An 18675-nucleotide genomic window follows, 5' to 3' on the forward strand; every position below is an offset into this window, starting at 1 on the left:
CTACTGATGTGAAAACAAAGTAGTTTGACCCCAAGTTTTTTAGCCTTCCCCTTTAAAGTATTCATACCTGTGTTTACGTACAGTAAAATTTTGTGACCTGTGCTTGGGCTGCAAATAAGGCTCAGTAACTTTATAGTCCCCCTTCTCCTATAACCTGTCTCTCTTGCATCTGTGAGGTATCTTTTTAGAAAGCCTTGTCATTCTATAGAACTGATGGTGCTGAGAAGCCTCCCCTTTGATGATTGCCTGCACTCTTTTCCTGCGTGTCTAAGCCGCACAGTACAATGTACAGGGGACTTCATAACCAGGCTTCAGGCCATTCTGCAGTCTGGAGAAAATATGGTAATTTCCATCACCTCTTGGACACAGGAAAAGGCATAGTGTATTCTGTTGAGAAGTCTCAAATACTTTGCTGCAGTATTTGCTTGAGGGATAAAATAACCTGTCTTCTAAAAGGTAACATGGGCATTTGACAACTTGTTAATCATTGTGAACCAATTTCCCATTAACCTCCCTTTGTATAAGCACTGTCTCTGTAGATGTTATTTCACATACTTCTAATCTGTAGTCAGCTTGATATTTTCATGTGTCTTGTTTTATGATGTTCTAGTTCTTCCCCATATTTCTGGCCAAAAAAAAAAGTCCTCAATTAAACCATAATCTTGAAATGAAGCCTAAAATCTGATTTTGCCCTTCTGTTCAAATGCCTTTGAGACTTAATACTGAAAGTAGAAATGTTTTGAACTGAGCTACCTGAAACTGTTTATAAATTCATGCACAGAAGTTAGTAATGAGTTGGCGTACAGCTCTTCAGGGGATTTTTGTTAAAAGTTAATAAGACAAAGAAAAAGCCTTTGTCATTCAGGGCTGTGCTCATGCTTAGAATATGGAGAGCACTTTTTATTTTCCTTTGTCTCCTTCTTTCTGTGAGACACCTGGAAATCTACCCATATGGTCTGGCTTTTCATTTACTAGGATCAGCAGGTAGCAATGCTTCAGCATTGTGCAGAATTATAGAGTATAAAAGCTTGTGACAAAAAGATGTGTTTTTTCTCCGCACACTTCTATCACTTGTTATATGCAGTATGCATTAGCAGGCATCAGAACTGGAAATGTCTTTGAGATGTGTTTTATGCTAAAAGCAAAATGCCATCAGGTCTTCCGCATTTGGAATGCGTTCTTGCCATGTCTGGTGATCTGTACTTGGGTGTCTCTAACTATGACCTCAAGTGATCAAGTTACTTGTGCTGAACCCTGTATCTGTTAAATACATTGTGTTAGCTTAAACCAGCATGAAGTTTACCTGTCAAATCTAGTTCTATAGCTTGAGCTTAACCCTGAAAGTATCCTGAGATCATTTCATTTCACTTCCCTATTAGTCTGTTAAATCTCTTCACTAGGGAGTGTTTGGGAAGACCAAAAATAAAAAGGTGAAAAAAAAGGTACATTTGACAGCTGTTCTTCAGAACTGGAGAGGGAGCATGGGGATTAAGAACAGAACATTGGAGTATCAGAAAAACCTTAGAATATTTAAAGGATGAGACTGTAACCATCTCTTTGTGGTCAGCAGTACAGTGACTCAAGTAGCCATGACTGCTTTGTTGTAGAAGCTGTTGCTTTGGTAGAAGAGGAGGCTATGTGTGTGTCTCTTTTACATGCAGATTTTCAGGAGTGCTGGAGTCCAAACTATTATTTGAAGTCATTATGAGATATCAGTGCTCAAAATCAGGCTCCAGGACTTGGTAACTGAAAGAGGATGAAGAATCTGGGTCCCAACTAAATCAAGAGACTTGCTGGTGCACTCCTATTTCCATACCACTGCGGGGACTTTTATATTTTTTATTTTAAAAAGATGGTGCACTGTTTAATCCATTTCAGATTAGTCTCTTGCCAACCTGGAACACCAGGGTATTTCTCTCACTTCTTCTGTCAGTCTTGATCTGCTTTTCAGCTGGTGCTTCATTGCCTTTGGCTACTTGTTGATGAAGCAAAACTGTGTGTCATTTATTACGTGCTTGGAAAAAAAAGTAGTTTGCTCCAAAATGATGCTGCATGTTGTCCTAAAGTTTATCATCGCATGTCATTTTCAGAATCAACAGAGGAAGGAGTAACGAGCATAATTACACTTAATCCATTTTAATACACACTCTTTCCAACTGTCAAAAACCACTGAAAATTATGTTGATTTTTTTTCAAGCTTGATTTGTCTTTTGTTCCACCAAACAAATCTTAATTATCTTCTGTAGTAGAAGTGAGAGTCAATTCTTTTATCATCGCTGTGTATTTTGTTAAATAGCTTGCTGGAAGAAAGCAACAGCAAAGTAATTAGATTAATCCAGCACTCCGTGTACTGTTCAGTACTGAGGAGTGATTCCTGGAGCCCTTTCCTTGACTAGGTGCATGTTTTTAGGAGGAATTTTTGTTATGAGAGTCCACTGCTGAATAATGAGACTAATCTCTAGTGCACTTAGACTCAAAGCTGTTTTGGTACCCTGCTGACGTTGCGCAGCTAATGACCTGGGCCAGAGCGCATTTCCTGATTAGAAAAGTGATTTAAAGATTGTACCCAAGCACACAATTTTAATTAAGTGACATTGAGCAGTTGAAACACTCCAGCCTGTAGCGCTGGTCATTTGTGTGGATTTTTTTCATTTGTTATTTCATGTTGTAGGTGTGCAGTTGCATGGAGAGCAGCACTCTGTAGCTCCTGTTATTGTCTTAGGCCTCCTGTTCCCTTTGCCTCCCGGTGTCCATAATAATGTAGAGCGGTGGTTGGAGAGCAATCGGCAGGAGTCTCCTGCCAGGCACTGGACTGAGAAATCTCTGTCTGTGTTAAAAGGAACTTAAAGGCTTGGTGTTGAGTCTGAACCAAATGAATTGCCAGAACTGAACAGTTAATTGATGATGAAATTACCACCTGCAGAGCACCTGCCCATTTGATGTGGAAGCCCATGTGACATGTATGAAAAAGATTAAATTACTTGTCTGTTACCAACCCTCATCTGTGGAGATATCAGAAGTCCTCACATGACTCCTTTGAGTGAGTTGCTCACACTTACTGACAAACTGTCATGCACTACTTATTATTGGACCTGAGGAATTTAAATAAGGGTCTTTTGTCTTTGCAGTTTCCTTAGCCTTTTTTCATTTTCAGTCACCTCTTTTATTCTGTTTCTGTTCTCTTGTGCTGCTCATGGAATTAATCCATCTTCTTGCATTTCTCTGCAGAAGCAAGGATTTATGTGCCATATCTCCTCAAAGATTTGTTCTTATTTTTCTACTTTGTAAAAAGATTCAGCACACTTCATTAATTTTTATCCTGTTTTTAAGATGAAATTGTTTGTAATGTTTAGACATGAAAGCTATTAGAACTTTGGCTGCTCTAAAAATCAAAATTTCAGGGGTTTTCAGATTTGGGGGTTGAAATTTTCTATGGACCATAAATGAATGCCTCTCTTTTAAAGGACAACACAGTTCAAAAAAGCATTTTTGTGTAATGCCAGAATAACTTGCCAATATCCTTTAGCATTTGCCTTTTCTCTAGGCAGAATAAGCTTATTCTTTCTTGTGCTTCTCAGAGGTCATCCCTGAAGTACTTTCTTCTTCAGCTACTTTTCCTAAGGTATTTTAAGACTGCTTTTATGCTAGTGCTGTGAAATCTCCTCTGAGGAGATTTTCATTCATTTACCATGAAGTGGTGGACACATGGAAGAGGGTGTTCTAAGCCACTCAGTCATTATCTTTGGTGTGGGATTGCTTAAACCATTTTTCTTTTCATTGTTATGATATTACTATCAGTAAGCAGTCCATCATGATTAAGCAAGGAAAACCCAAATAAACAGACTGTATGTATTGTGACTTTCACTTTGCAACCCACCATCCCCAAATAAAACCCCCTTTTCATTAAACTGATGGGGTTTTTTATCAAAGCTCCATACCTGAAGCAGATGCTTTATTCTGAATAGGTACATTTGACACTGTCTCTCATAGCATACTTCTCAAGAAGCTGGTGTCTCATGGCTTGGACAAGTGTACTCTTTGCTGGGTGAAAAACTGGCTGGATGGACGAGCCCAGAGAGTTGTGGTGAATGGGGTGAAATCCAGTTGGCGGCCAGTCACAAGTGGTGTTCCCCAGGGCTCAGTGTTGGGCCCCGTTCTGTTTAATATCTTTATCAATGATTTGGATGAGGGGATTGGGTGCACCCTCAGCAAGTTTGCAGATGACACCAAGTTGGGAGGCAGGGTCAATCTGCTGGAGGGTCGGAAGGCTCTACAGAGAGATGTGGACAGGCTGGATCGATGGGCTGAGGCCAATCGTATGAAGTTCAACAAGGCCAAGTGCCGGGTCCTGCGCTTTGGTCACAGCAACCTCATGCAGTGCTACAGGCTTGGGGAAGAGTGGCTGGAAAGCTGCCCGGCAGAGAAAGACCTGGGGGTGCTGGTCAACAGCCGGCTGAGTATGAGCCAGCAGTGTGCCCAGGTGGCCAAGGCAGCCAACAGCATCCTGGCCTGTATCAGAAATAGTGTGGCCAGCAGGAGCAGGGAGGTGATTGTTCCCCTTTACTCGGCACTGGTGAGGCCACACCTCGAGTCCTGTGTTCAGTTTTGGGCCCCTCACTACAAGAAAGACACTGAGGTGCTGGAATGTGTCCAGAGAAGGGCAACGGAGCTAGTGAGGGGCCTGGAGCACAAATCTTATGAGGAGTGGCTGAGGGAAGTGGGGTTGTTTAGTCTGGAGAAGAGGAGGCTGAGGGGAGACCTTATCACTCTCTACAACTACCTGAAAGGGGGTTGTAGTGAGGTGGGTGCTGGTCTCTTCTGTCAGGTGGCTGGTGATAGGACGAGAGGAAATGGCCTCAAGTTGAGGCAAGAGAGGTTTAGGTTGGATATTAGGAAAAATTTCTTTACTGAGAGGGTTGTCAGACATTGGAATAGGCTGCCCAGGGAAGTGGTTGAGTCGCCATCCCTGGAGGTATTCAAAAAGTGCGTAGACAAGGTACTCCAGAACATGGTTTAGTGGGCATGGATGATGGTTGTACTCGATGATCTTGAAGGTGTTTTCCAACCTAAATGATTCTATGATTCTATGATAGGGATATCTGAGTTCTGCTGCACTCCAAGATACTCCTTGGTTCTGCTGCTTTTCATGTCTTTTTGCATTGAGCTATCCCATTTGAAATATTAAATCTAGACATTCCCATTGCAATGTCTGCTTACTGAAATAGCCAGACAGAAGGTTAATATGAAAAGCAGTTGGTTACAGTCTTTAATCTTCTAGCTAATGTACATTTGAATTATGACTGGTAACATTTTTATAGCTACCAGGAGAGCACTCCTGGTCCAGTGTTGCTGAATTATATTGAATATCAGATGTAAAAGTAAGCACAAGCATCTTAATCGTTGATTGCTTCTATTCTGGCATTTAGTCTGGTATACAAATATGACAGTATTGGTGCACTGAGACGCACAAATCCCATAATGGAGAAATGTGAAAAAAAATAGAGTAGGAGGAAGAGGATGCACAGGAAGAGGGTAGGGACAACGGAGAATGGGAGATAAAGACAGAGGAAATTGCTGGCCTGAGAAATGATGGTGACACAAAAGGAGAAGTTGGAGGTAGAGAAAAGGTGGGAGGGCATGTGAAGAGCACGTTAGGAAAGATGGAAGCATTGCTCTGTGCATTCATTCCACTGAAGCAAAAACCTGCGGTCCCCTACCAATACCATGGCAACTAGATCTAGGTTCTCAGAGGTACCTCTAAATGCCCTGAAGTAGTTGTGTGCCTACCTGCTCCTGGTGCTTTATTGATACTATCTCCCATTAAAAGCTATAGGAAAACTTTCTGGGAAATGAAAACAACTGAGATCAGCTCAATTGATATCAGTTGGATCAACCAACTCAGTGCTCAGAGATGCACATGTTTGTCAGGATTATCTTGACATCTGATGTGCCAGATGGGTGAACAAACTTGCCTTAGGATCCCAAATTTGGGGTCATTTGACTCACAGCTTCAAGTTCTTCATGTCTGACAGACTCCAGAACTTACTTTTTCACAGACTTAGGGATCAAACAAGAATTTATTAAAACTGTAATCATCACTTGTAGGTTTTTCTGAGCAATGGAAACATTCATATTCTGCCTTCAGCAGCCCATTAACTCCTTAGCAGAAGAGGTAAAGAGGTTCCTTGTACATCAGGGCTTAGTGCTATGCTTGGATATAAAGCCCCTGCATAGGCTACTCAGTCTAGTTCTTCCTTGCTGCTGTTGTAAAACTGTGCTAATTCTGTTATATATGAAATACTCTGCAACTGGGGAAGGAACACAGGGAGAGTATCTACTAAGTTTTGCAGTGTACTAAGTCAGGGTGAGTTTCTCTGTCATGCCAGCAATTGCTTCTTTGAAGTATGAGATGTAATGGCTCTTATTGATAGTGTAGCTTGGAAATCCATGAATGACTTTCACAAATAGAAATCAGACACTATCTGGTTTCTAATACTTTCAGTTCTTAGGTTGTCTCACTGAATTTCTTTTGCAGTGACTCCGCTCTAGAAGAAACATTGCATGAAAACAGTCTGTATTTAGTGTATTCTGAATGTACTGCCTTTTAGGTTTTAAGTATTCTCTTTATCCAGTTTTATTTGGTAAGAAGATAGAGTAAGTGGATTGTTCATATTATGGTCTTTCTGCCTTCCCTGTCAGCCTGCATTATGCTTTTGAATATTCATAAGTACTTTAGATGTGTGAATTATGTAACACAAATCTAGCTTTAAATTCCCTCAAAATAGGAGACAATCAGATCACTTGAAGCAACACTGATCAAGCAGATAATTCCCCCCCCCAGCAATCAACACGTAAAAATCATTATGAAAAACCTTTTAATAGGTGATTAAAAACCAAGGAGTTGATTGAAAGAAAAAGTTAAAATAACTCTTATTTTGGGACTGATGTTTTGCAAGTGATTTGCACCAAATTACATAAGTAGGTGATGTGAAAATAATGTATTTGAAATTTAGGAGGTTTATGCTCTGCTACTGGTACTTAGCAGCAAAGAAAAGTAGCTAGGAGACTAGCATTTTGGTTTGCACAAGCATGCGTAATCTCATGTGCAAAACAGTGAGGTTTGAGTTTTTAAATGTTAAATAGTAAAATAATTCTGTTTTCTAGCTGTGTAGAAACAATTTCTAGTTCAATTATGTGAAACATATGAAAATTAAACACTATGCATGTATGAACAGTAGACCTGTTGGATAGGTGTCCTGGCAGAACCCTTGGCTAACACCCACCTAGCGCACGGGCTGGCAGCATGAGTTACTGCACCTTGCGCAGACATTGCCTTCTCCTCTGAGAGCTCCAGAATACTGTTGGGATTCTTTGAAGATGATTCTCATCTTGAGATAACCAGTGGGCCAAATTGTGAGCCATACCATTTCAGAAGCATTGCAGCAGGGTCAAGCATCAGGGCTAAGGAAAAGTAAGAAATCCTAGGGGAAACAGTACACCTTTCTGCTTATGGACTGAGTCATATTTGTTTTGCTGGAAATCCATTTACATTCTCATTTGGGCTTACCTTGAGCACGATGTAGTCCTGAAATCGATGGAAACCTCCATTTTAGGCTGCTAAGTTCTGAGACCCTCCTTTTTTAAACTTTGGTGGAGAGTTATATGCCTGTCTCCTACTCAAGCTTTGTTGCATCTTTGAGAGTACTGAGGAGAAACCTGACTTGGTTAAGTAAGCATGGTCTAACTCACTTTGGCAGTGCTGTATTCACTTTAAATACCTGCTGGTGGCCATCTTCTAACAAGAAACAAGGACTTCATATAGTGTGTCCTCCATCTCAGTTCTTGCTTAGCCACAAGGATTTTTAAATCAACAGCCCCTGTTTCTTAATCTGTAGAGTAGGCTGGAATGACACTATCCTGTATCCCTACTACTTAAGCTGGGTGACTATGTGGAGAAGAACACAGAGTTATTGAAACTAGAGAAGAAGGATGTGTAAGGTGAAACCTGATGTTGTAGATCATTGGTTGCCCAGAGATGATTACCTACTTGTTTTGTCTTAAAGCCTGATGCATGTGAACAGTCCTAGAAACAGTGCTTGCCATTCCCTGTCAAAAGAGAGATTTGTCTGCATCATTAGTCATCTTTACTTTCCTTACATTCTTTACTTTCTTCTTCTCTAACCCACCACAATGAGATATTTAAAAATAGTTTTATCCTGGTCTTCTAAGCTAGTAGCTAGAGCACTGTCCTGGTGAGCAGGAGCTAGGAGTGCAAATGTTTTCAAGCTGGAGAAATCATAAAAAAACAGGCCGCTAATTCCTGTGCTAGGGAGACTAGACTGCTAAAGAGAGGCTTGCTGGTGCCACCTCTTAAGTGGGGACTTGACTGGTGGGAAATAAGAAATAAACTGAAATGTGCGTCAGCCACGTGTTGAAGAGATTCTTTACTATAAGAAACATGGGCTGTATTGGAGCTAATTGATCTCAAGATGGAAGGCAGCAGATTCTGTTCTCAGTTCCTGGAACCATCAAGTTCACCAAGAACAACTACTCTTTAATATAATAAATGCTGTCCTTGAAAAGAGCTAATAATCCTGACCCCGCTTTGAACACTTAAGGGTATGTGCTACCTGTGACACAGGGAGATGATAATTCTGATGTTAGATTCAAGCAGTGATGTGACAGTGACTGCTTTATGGTGGTGAACAAGACACAGCTGTGACTACTAACTTCCAATCAATATTAATTTGGATGATAATTTCTTCAGACACTGCAAACTGACCTCAGGTTTACATTACAGAATTGTACATTAATTCAAATAAATCACACATCCAACCAATATCGCTTGTAAGCTTGGTACAATAAAAATGTAACACACGAAGGGAATGCTCAATGAGCTGTTATTGAGTCATTATAATTCATATCTTCCACAAAAGCGAATAGGAAAAATGGAGAGGAGTTGTCGTTATGGTAAACTTGGATCATATCTAATGATGAAGACATTTGATTCACAGAAAAAAGTCCATCCTCTGTCACGTTATTTTAGGCAGTAGTGAATTCCTGAGTGTCATTGCTGACTTGAAGCTCCTTGTATGAAAGCATTTTAACTGGAAAATTCTGGGCAGAAAATGTTAGTCTGGGTCTTTTTTTTTTTTTTTTTCCCCTTCTTTTTTTTCTTAGTTCTGTTTAGATTTCTCTCACTCAGCGCTGCTGGATGATTTAAAGGGCTGTGAGCTCGACTAGCCTCATGTTGTAACCTCCGCCAGTGCCTTACCAATCCTTTTGTCTTCTGCCTCTTCACAATCCTCTTGAGCTATGCCCCGTCATAGACAGTCACATAAATCCTCAGCGGTGTGCTCAGTGCTGTGTTTCTTCTAATGTTCTGGTCCCTTGGCTCTGACCTGTGGTTCCTGGATGGTTCAGGAGTATTTCTTACATCCTCTTGAGGCCTTTGACTTCAAGCCTCTAGCCAGCTTTATTGAATCTGGATCTTGCTGAATCTGAAAGGAAAACTTTAACCTAGCATAAACATGCTAGATGTACCTGTAGGCAGGATCCCTATGCTGCTTTAACCAACTGAAAAAGGCATTTATGCTGGTACTTGTTTTGGTGAATCATGACAACACAAAACTCCTCGCTCTCAAAATGGCCCAATTTATGTGAATAATGAGACGGCTCTCATTGGTGCCACAGCAAAGTGTGCTCTAGGAGCAGTGTTGGAAAAGCAGTTCAGCAGAAGCATTTGGTATATGTCATCTGTTTTTTATGAAGGCTTCTCTATGTTTATGGTGCCTCTTTCCCATTATTGTTGCATGAATGGAGATAGACAAGGGAAAAGTTGCATCAGTCTGAAAAGAAGTGATCCATACTGTGTAAAATGCATACGTAGGTGTGTGGAAGAACTGGCTGGCCCAGGAAGTAATCAAAATAGGGTGCATGTGTGCATGCGAGAAGGGATCCTAATTATGGGAGCTTCAGAAAGAGAGGGGAGGGAAGGTCATGGAGTAAAGGAAGATTTGAAGCCTCAAGCTCATGAGAGCCAGAGTTGACTCCAGAACTGGCAGAGCTTATAATGAAGGGGATAAGGTTGCACAGAGCTGGACTGGTACAGTACAGCAGTGGAGAGGAGTGTTTGAGGTGGAAAGGTTTGGTTTGGTTTGTTGTTTGTTTTTTTTAATAGAAAACAAGTCAAAATAGCTAAATAACTTCTAAACCTGCTTTCTTGGTGACTGAATCCCAGATTAATTCTGTTCAAAGCAAGGTCAGCTATGGCATCAGACCCCATTGCTCAAAAGTTTATCCAGTCCAGTCTTGAAAGCCTCCAAGGACAGAGACTGCACAGCCTCTATGGGCTAGCTGTTCACTGTTCGACTGTTCTAATGGAAAATGTGTAATGTGTAGGCACAGAAAAAAGTGGCATAACCTGTGCAGAAAGCTTTTATATTGCATGAAAAGTTGCTCAAGCACCATGCTACTTGGAGAATTACTTGTTTACTTTATGACTGTAAGAGGGGAGAGCTGTAGAGGAAAGCAAAGAGAGCTCATACGAAGCATGAATATGGCACCCTGGTCTATAGGCAAGTCAGGAAACGCATTCCATAGCGCAAGACCAATTACCAAGTTGGAATTCGTCCCCCTGAGCTAATTTGCTCTTTCTGTTTAGTCCCTTCCTTTTGAGTTCCCGGAGGGATGCTATTAATGTCTAGGTGAGACCTTCATGTGCAGTCTGCTTATTCAAGAGGAACGCTAATTGATCTGCCTTAAGTCTCAGGATGCTACCTCTCAACTTCAGATTATGAAGTGTGCTGTTCACTTCCAGCTCCAATTTATCAGTTCTGCAAAAAGTGGTTATTGCAGTGTTTGAGCTGGATATACTGAAGTCAGAACTTGCTAAGTAATGATGGAAGCTTTAGGAAGAAGTTTATGTGAGAAACATTAAACCAATCTAATTTTAAAATACTTGCTGTGGGTTGTGTTGCATCCTGTTACTTTAAGTGTGTTTTTTGAATACACTTCAACGTCTGGCTTCGTGTAGCCTGAGCCTGGTATCATTAAGAGCTGCTATGTTAGAATAGCATCAGTGTAGGTATCCTAGGCCATAAATTGCATCTGCCTTCTGCTACTCACATGACCCTATGCAAAGACTCAGCTGGGCACCCTGTTCCTTGCTCCTCTTTCCCACAGATCCCTGATAGCTGTTTACCTTCCTAAAGACTTTTCCCCAAAACAAGTCATCATAAGAGCCTATGCTAGATTTTTTTACTATGATAGCTTTCCTTTATGATACTTTTCATCTACATTGGAGAACATTTTAGCTTTTTTCCTAATTTTCATGATAGCATGAATGTTCTGTTAATTAACGTGTACTTCCTTGAAAAGAAAAACCTTTCAAGAAACTTTTGAGGTATTTTTGTGATTTTGGTGATGAAAGTGCTCCTCAGTAGTGATCTAACAGATCTAATTGTTTATTTTGATAAATGTGGTCACTGGAGTTGGTGTGTCAGAATTTATTGGTGGAGGATGCTACATTCTGTGGCACCTGTGTACTGTGAACTGACCAACATGAATGCTGTTTGGTCTCCTACTGAGCCTACTAAGTCAAATTTGGTGTTTCACTTGGATAAGTGCTATTCTATCAGCTTGAATGACTAATACTTTTCTGCCCCATTTATTTAAGTACTTTTACTGTATCTATTACAGTACTCTTAGTGAACAATTCTTCCACAAGAAGTAGCAAAATGCAAGGTTAGCAGGGTTTAACACAGGAAAAGAATAACCTGGAAAGACAGTCATGTTGTAAAGTAGCATAAGACTTGCTATTTTTCAAAAGAATTAAATTCTTTTGAAAATAGATACATCAGTGACAGGTAATGGCTAGCTGGGACAGAAGAGTTTCAAGATAAAAAAATCTTTCTCTAAAGAAGGGCAATGAATCTAGTTATTAATTTAAAATAGTGACACTACAGCAGAAATGAATCCCCATCCCCTTCCACCAACACTGGTGGTGCCAGTATTATGATAACAGTTGGTGAATTTCTGGTGAGTATCAGTTAAGTGTATAAAATACTCTCAAGTATGCTTTATATGTGTTTCAATAGAAATGATTACTGTAAAATGACTATTAATCATGAGAGGCGATGACTGTTTCAGCACATGAAAGCAAGGGAGAAGATGGGAATAATGAGAATAAGGAAGAGACAGATGGTCTTATAATAGGGGCTTATGATTTTCAATTCATTCAATGTGTGCTCATCCACTGGAAGGATGACCTCTAAAAAACTTTAAATGTCCAGTGGTGATGGCTTTCACACGCTCCTCAGGCCAAAACAGTAAAGAAGCATGAATGTCTGTAAAAACTAAGTATTTATTAGTATGAACCTTGATGAGGGATCCAGAGAATCTGCTAGAACAAGTTCATGTTTTCTTTTCTGGTGCAGAACTCTGTATTTGGAGCAATGGCTCATTTGTTTGAGACCACATTTTCCAAAACACTGTACTTGATCTAATGCTGGGGGTTTGGTGGAGTTTGCTGCTTCTGTATTCATCAGAAAGCTCTATCACAATGATAGCACTTCATAGTTACTGAGGTGGCATCATCAGTCAAAGAAGAATAACCTCTAGATGCAAAATCTATCTCTGTGCCAGAAGGCCAGGGTCCTGCTTTGTTGCTGGCTCTAAGCAGCTGTAAGCCAGCTTCCCTGTGGTTCTGCACTATTTACTGAGTGCAACATTGTGTGTTATGGAAAGAATTTTTTTTAATTTTCAGTTTTGGTAACTTTTGTAGGAAAATGAAAGTCCTGGTCAAATGTCTATAGACAAGAGATGGGAAACCAAAGGACCCCTCTGGTAATATTGCCAGCTGTGACTTTTGGTTTTGTTTTTTCACTGAAGTGACGTGATCTGCTAACAATAGGCATTTAAAAGTCCAAGGTTAAAATGTATATTCATTTATGCAGCATGATGTGTATCGTTTTATAGGTCAGCAGGTTGTCCTCTGATCCTTAACCATAAAGTCTCAAAGGGCTCATCACCTATCAGAAGGCAATGTTCAGAGCATTCAGGCTGCTCCTTTGCAGAGGCAGCAACCCCTCCTCCTCCTCACCTCCAGCCTGTCCTTTCTAGAGTGCCTATATCCATCTAGTGCAACTCTCCAAACTAGAAGCGGTCTCACCATATTTCTGTAATCCTGATGGGATCAAGGCCGTGCATGTATGCACCTTCTAATTCCTCCCATTTTGTTTCCTATGATGTTCTTGTGTTCAGGTGCTTGAGATGGGATCCTGCTTGTGCTGCCTTCACAAGGAATGTGCCAGAGCCTCCCCTTCACTGTTCACAGTGCTACCATTTCTTGTCAGGATATCATCATCATCATCGTTCCCTGGCAGACCTGGTTTGAAGCCCTTCTTATAGGTTAGCAAGCCTGTTAATAAAGATTCTTCTGCCCCACTTTTTCAGATGGATCTTATCTCTCTCCCATAGTCTTCATTCCTCAACAGAATAAAAAGGAATGAAACCCATAGCATTGCAGTCACTTTTAGTCAAGCAGAACCATAGCCATGTTCCAATTCAAATCATAAAACTAGACATGAATTTAGGGTGAGGTATTTAATAGTAGTTCACCATATAGGAAGCATCATCTTTTACTCTTGAAAAACAACTCTGGGTAGGTTGTTACCTCATGGTATCATGAACTTTAGCTGTGCAACATCAGTGTTGTGTTCACTTACGTTTCTGTTGTACCTGGCAGGCTTCCTCTTATTAAGAGTACTGTCACATTCTCTATTCAGGCACCACACAATTTCTCCTCGTCCTTATATCTCAACCCCTCTGAATGAGTGGCAACACTCTATTATGAAAAACAAATGCCACTGTGTGCGTGAAGCAAGAGCTAATCTCAGCTGCTTTGTTCTATAACAAAGCAAGAAACAGCTGCTGAGATTAATAGGCAAGGTGAAGATGAGGCGGTTCAATCCATCATCAAATTGGTACACTTTAAGTGTACCACAGAGCAGTAGGATTACCACTATTCTCTAGCAAATCACCAGAAAAAAAACAGAAAGAAACATTGTTTTCCCTTACTAAGATGAAAAGGTTATACATAGAGGTGTCTAGAGAGATTTCTGGGTTTAGGAGGATGTCTGAGAACAGAAGGAATAGCCTAAGCAAAAATTGAAATGCTAGCATCTGAACAAAAAAAGTCAGCAAGCTGCAGGTGTTGTCCTGTTCTTTTATACTTATCTCCTTCCTATTTTCCCCACTTCTTTCCCTTTTCTTTCTACTTAGTGCTAACCACATTGTCTGCCAGCTGGCTGCAGGGCACAAATTCCTTGTGTTCAAAATCCCACCACTGTTTTTTCCACAACTTTCCCAACAAAACTTTGAGACTAACTTAAAAAAACCCCCCCAAAACCCAAACCAAACCAAAACAAAAACCACCCCAAAGTGGGATGTTTTAAATGATCAAATACTGCATCATTTTTGTTCCTTCTGGTTTTGAGCCTTTTAGACTTGCTGCTTTGGAATCTGCAGGGGCAGAGTTGTCTTCAATCTCATGATTTCAGCAACTTGATTTTATTGTTTAAACCAATACTCAATAGCATTAGGTATATCATAAAGGACTGGCAGTCAAGAAATCATGTGGTTTATTCAAATCCTGGATCACTTGCCCTAAGGCAAACACTGAGTCAGTGGCCCAGCTAGTTGTCTGTGGGTTTGCTGCTGGAGGACATTCTGCATGGTGGCATATTGGCATCTGTTTGAAAATGAAAAAAGACCCAACCAATCCCCCCCACCCCAGCCCCTGCATGTAGTTGTGTGTAGTTTCCATGTAGTTGTAATTGCATGCTGTTCAGTAATCCTTCTCTTAAAGAAATTATAAAAAATAGTAAATGAAAAAGCATTTCTCATGCTCTGCTTTTGTATAGCTTTCTGTAAAAAGATTTTTCAAAGCCAACTCCCATTCACCCTGCTGTAGGAACTCACAATTGGCATTTTATTTGTCTGTAGAGCAATAGGTTAGTTTATATTAAAACATTCTGCCAAACAGCCGTGCATTTTGTTTTATTGCTGTTTTCCGAAGACTTTCATAGTCAGATAGGAGATGGAAAGCCATCTGCTTTGCCAATTAAAGTAGATTGAGATACAGAATATTGTGTATTGTGCTCATTCAACTCCATTCTACAAAAAAATATACATTTGTCTTTAGTGCATTCAGTGTGCTGTAGAAGACAGGTAACATTCTTGCTGAACTGGTTAGAAAATGGGCATGAAAAAAGCACAGTTGTCATCACACCCTTAGCTTTCTCCCTTGTCACATTTCAGAAGCCCTGGGTCGCACAGAAGTGGCCAGCCTCAAAGAGAAAAACATCTCTGATTAGCATGGTTTTGTTTTTACAGAGCTGTGAAAGATAATGTAATCACATCTGTTAAGATAACATAAAGTGTGAGGAGCAGTGTCCACAGTGAAGGTGGAAGCTGGTCAGGCCAAAAAATGCAGCCTGATGATTGCAGTCATTAAAGTAGCAGGGGAAAAGAGAAGCTGAAACTGCCACTGACTCAGCTGTTTAAAAGTTGTCATTGTTTTTAAACCCCAAATCTTAAACCAATGAAGCTGTTGTAATTCTTTGACTAATTTAACAGAACTAAGATTTCTCTGCAGATTCTTTTGAGTATGTAACTTCAAAAAATTATGTGATAAATTTTGTTTACCTTCTAAATATATGATCTGCCATTGCTTCCGCCTCCTCCTTTGAAGATCTTACTTGTTAAGGACTATAAACAGCACTTATCTGATGCTGTCCTGGTTCCAACTGGTTTGAGGCTGCCCTTTTGAAACAGTTTTTGTTGCTGCAGTTTTTGATAAGCTTTTGCAGGGTAGTCCAGCAGCACAGCTAAACTGATGGAGCAATGGGCTGCTGTTGGAAGGGACAATGTACAGTTTCAGCAGCTCCCTTGGGCTGACAGCGGCATTTGACTGACCATGCATCGAGCTATTCAGAAACCTAAACCAGTAGAAAAATCAACATTTTTGCTGCCAGTTAAGTTCTGGGCTGGCTTGCTATGAGGTCAGCTGAGCTGCTGACAGCAGCACAAGTAAGACTAGAGGAAAGGGGAAGTTGCTCATATGTATGGTTAAACCATTTTCTTAGACTTCATTTCTCTTGTATTTTAAGTCCATAAATGAGCACTGAAGCTGAAACAAACAGTACCCCGTGTTCTTACCCCTGCTGTTTTTCCCACAACTGCAACACCCCATCCTCCATTGTGCCAGTCAAGAATATGTGTAGCCACATGCTGAACTGCAGTGGAGAATTAGCCTGGCTTAATTTTGTTTTGATGGATTAGTTTTCACCAGGTTTTCTTTGTGTCGCTGCACAAATGCTTGCACCAGAGCAGGAGAGTGATAAAAGGCAAGGAGCAAGTGGCCCTGGGTGCAGGGCAGGGTGACTGCTTATTTGACTGAATTTGAATTGCCAGCTTCAGCTGTCTTAAAGTGTGCCCTGAATTACAGTATTAGGCAATGATTATATCTGTACCCTTTATTTCACTGGTCTGTGAACATTTTTTAAATGTTTTCTGGGTTTATGAATTTGCCCCCATGACATTTGGGAAATGTCCTTTCTTTTTTTCTCCCTGTACATTTTCTTTGCCATACACACTGCATAGGCTGCAACAGCCAGTGGGGTTGAGATTCAGGTGGCTAATTGATCCTCACTTACTCCATTTGTCCAATAAGACATAGCAATGGCGAGGCTGTACTGTAAATGTTTGCTGAGGCAGGGGCAAGACTTGTTTAAATCACTGACCATCTGGGAGAAACCAGATAGGGAGGAAGAGGTAGGGAAAGGAGATAGCAACTGTGAAGCTCAGTCAGAAAATGTTGGGACCCACTGTTGCACAGGGAGGTCTTGGAATGGGCATATGCTACAGAGACCGAAGGAAACATTGGAAGCTAGAAACCTCTGAAAATTTTGCCTCACGTCCACATTCATTTCGACTTTCATCAGTCTTCAGAAAGGCTTTGCTAACACTGAAGAGGATGGAAAATGTTAATCATTGCATTGGTTACCCTTCTTGTCAGTGGAACTGAGCTGTGCAGGTTTGCAGGCAGTGTGCAGATGTGTTGCTGCTATATGGAAGTCATTTGTATTGTGGTCAACAGCATGGATCAAGAGGAGGCAGGTAACCTTTACTGGCCCACTTACCATAACCGCACTGTCCTCAGCATCCTTGCATCTTCCCTTTCCTTTAATCTTCAGTCAGGCTCTTCTGTCCTCACTGTTATTTATGCCTTATAGAAGGAATTAATAAAGAAGAGCAGTTTCCTAAAGAGGGTATTTAAAATGTTCTGAATCTACATGAAACAAGTTATAAAAATATTCTTGTGTCTTTTCCTTCCTTGTTCTTGCAGATGGAATTAGCTTTTCCCTGCAGAATATACATCCATCACTTCAGAGATTTCAGTAGTTTATATTGTTGCAGGTTGCTGCTGGAGTGTCTCATTCAGTATGATTTTGCATCATGACCTTTCTGCTTTATAGCCCTTCAAGCTGTCATGCCTGCTTCATTTTTGCAGTGTTATTTCTACAGTCCCAAGCAATCATTAGCAGTCTTCCTAGCATCCGTGGAGCCATTGTCTCTGTTAGTACTGGAGAGTTTGTACAGCAGACAATTTGCATGGTTGTCCAAAGCAGATTTCTGGATCAGAATTTATTTCCTCTGTGGCCTTGAGAGAGGCACTGGGGCTGGGTTTCTCACCAGGTACAGGTGACTTATATCACTTCCCCTTACCACGTGTAAGCATCTTCTCTGCATGCTTTTTCAGCATGAATTTCAACTCCCAGGACTTAGTTCTTTATGCCAAGTTATGATGCATCATGCCAGCCAGTCCCCAGGCCTCTGTTTCCAGCAACTTCCTTGTGTGCTGGGTGGGAGTTGGTGGTTTGCTGCTGCTTAGAGGTTGGTAGGAGGAGATATTCCTTTCTCGGCTAGCGCACTATTGCCATACGTATGGATACACATTTCCACCTGAAAGTGTAAAAACGTTGCCCACCATTCAACCATTTTCAGATGCTCTTGTTATGTTCTTTCCTCTGTCGCATGGATATTCCAACCGAGTCCATGTTTCCTTTCCGCAAATGCACTGTAAATGTGCAGATTTGACCATGTCGAAGCAACTGGTGTTTTTAATTATAAGCATATTTTGCATAGAAAAAAATCAAAGACTCAGAAAATTCAATCCACAGTTAATTAGCTTTCCTATCTACTTGTCTTGCTTGACTGGAATTGAAGAGACCTAAAATTAGCAAAATTTGTGACTAAATCCTTCCATCAGTTATTTGCCACCTGTTTAGTATTGTAGGTTCTATCTGAATCTGATTGTATGCATTGGTATCTTACCTACTCGATCACATTTAGTTTGCTATTCACCATTAACATTACCCAAATTTAAACTAGATGTCATTAAAAATCTATTTTTCTGTCTGATGCTGCTATTGGAATAGTGAACCTTAGTTCCTAAAATTCAGTCCCTTGGTATCTTTGCTAGATTTTAGTCCTAACAGGATAGAGAACTTCTTGAACTCAGCGAAACACCACCTACAATTGCTTTGTGATGTTCAGCAATCAAATAGTCCCTTTAGTCTACCTGGTCTGTGATGTTCTGCAAGTGCATGC

General features: G+C 40.6%; 1 protein-coding gene across 4 annotated transcripts in view; it reads left to right on the forward strand.

The window, feature by feature from the left end:
- The window catches only part of CLUAP1 (clusterin associated protein 1), a 70725-nt gene that overhangs the window by 26904 nt on the left and 25146 nt on the right, over positions 1–18675 (forward strand). The window lies entirely within an intron of this gene.

The sequence above is a fragment of the Haliaeetus albicilla genome, chromosome 22 (assembly GCF_947461875.1).
Source record: "Haliaeetus albicilla chromosome 22, bHalAlb1.1, whole genome shotgun sequence".
Lineage (NCBI taxonomy): Eukaryota > Metazoa > Chordata > Aves > Accipitriformes > Accipitridae > Haliaeetus > Haliaeetus albicilla.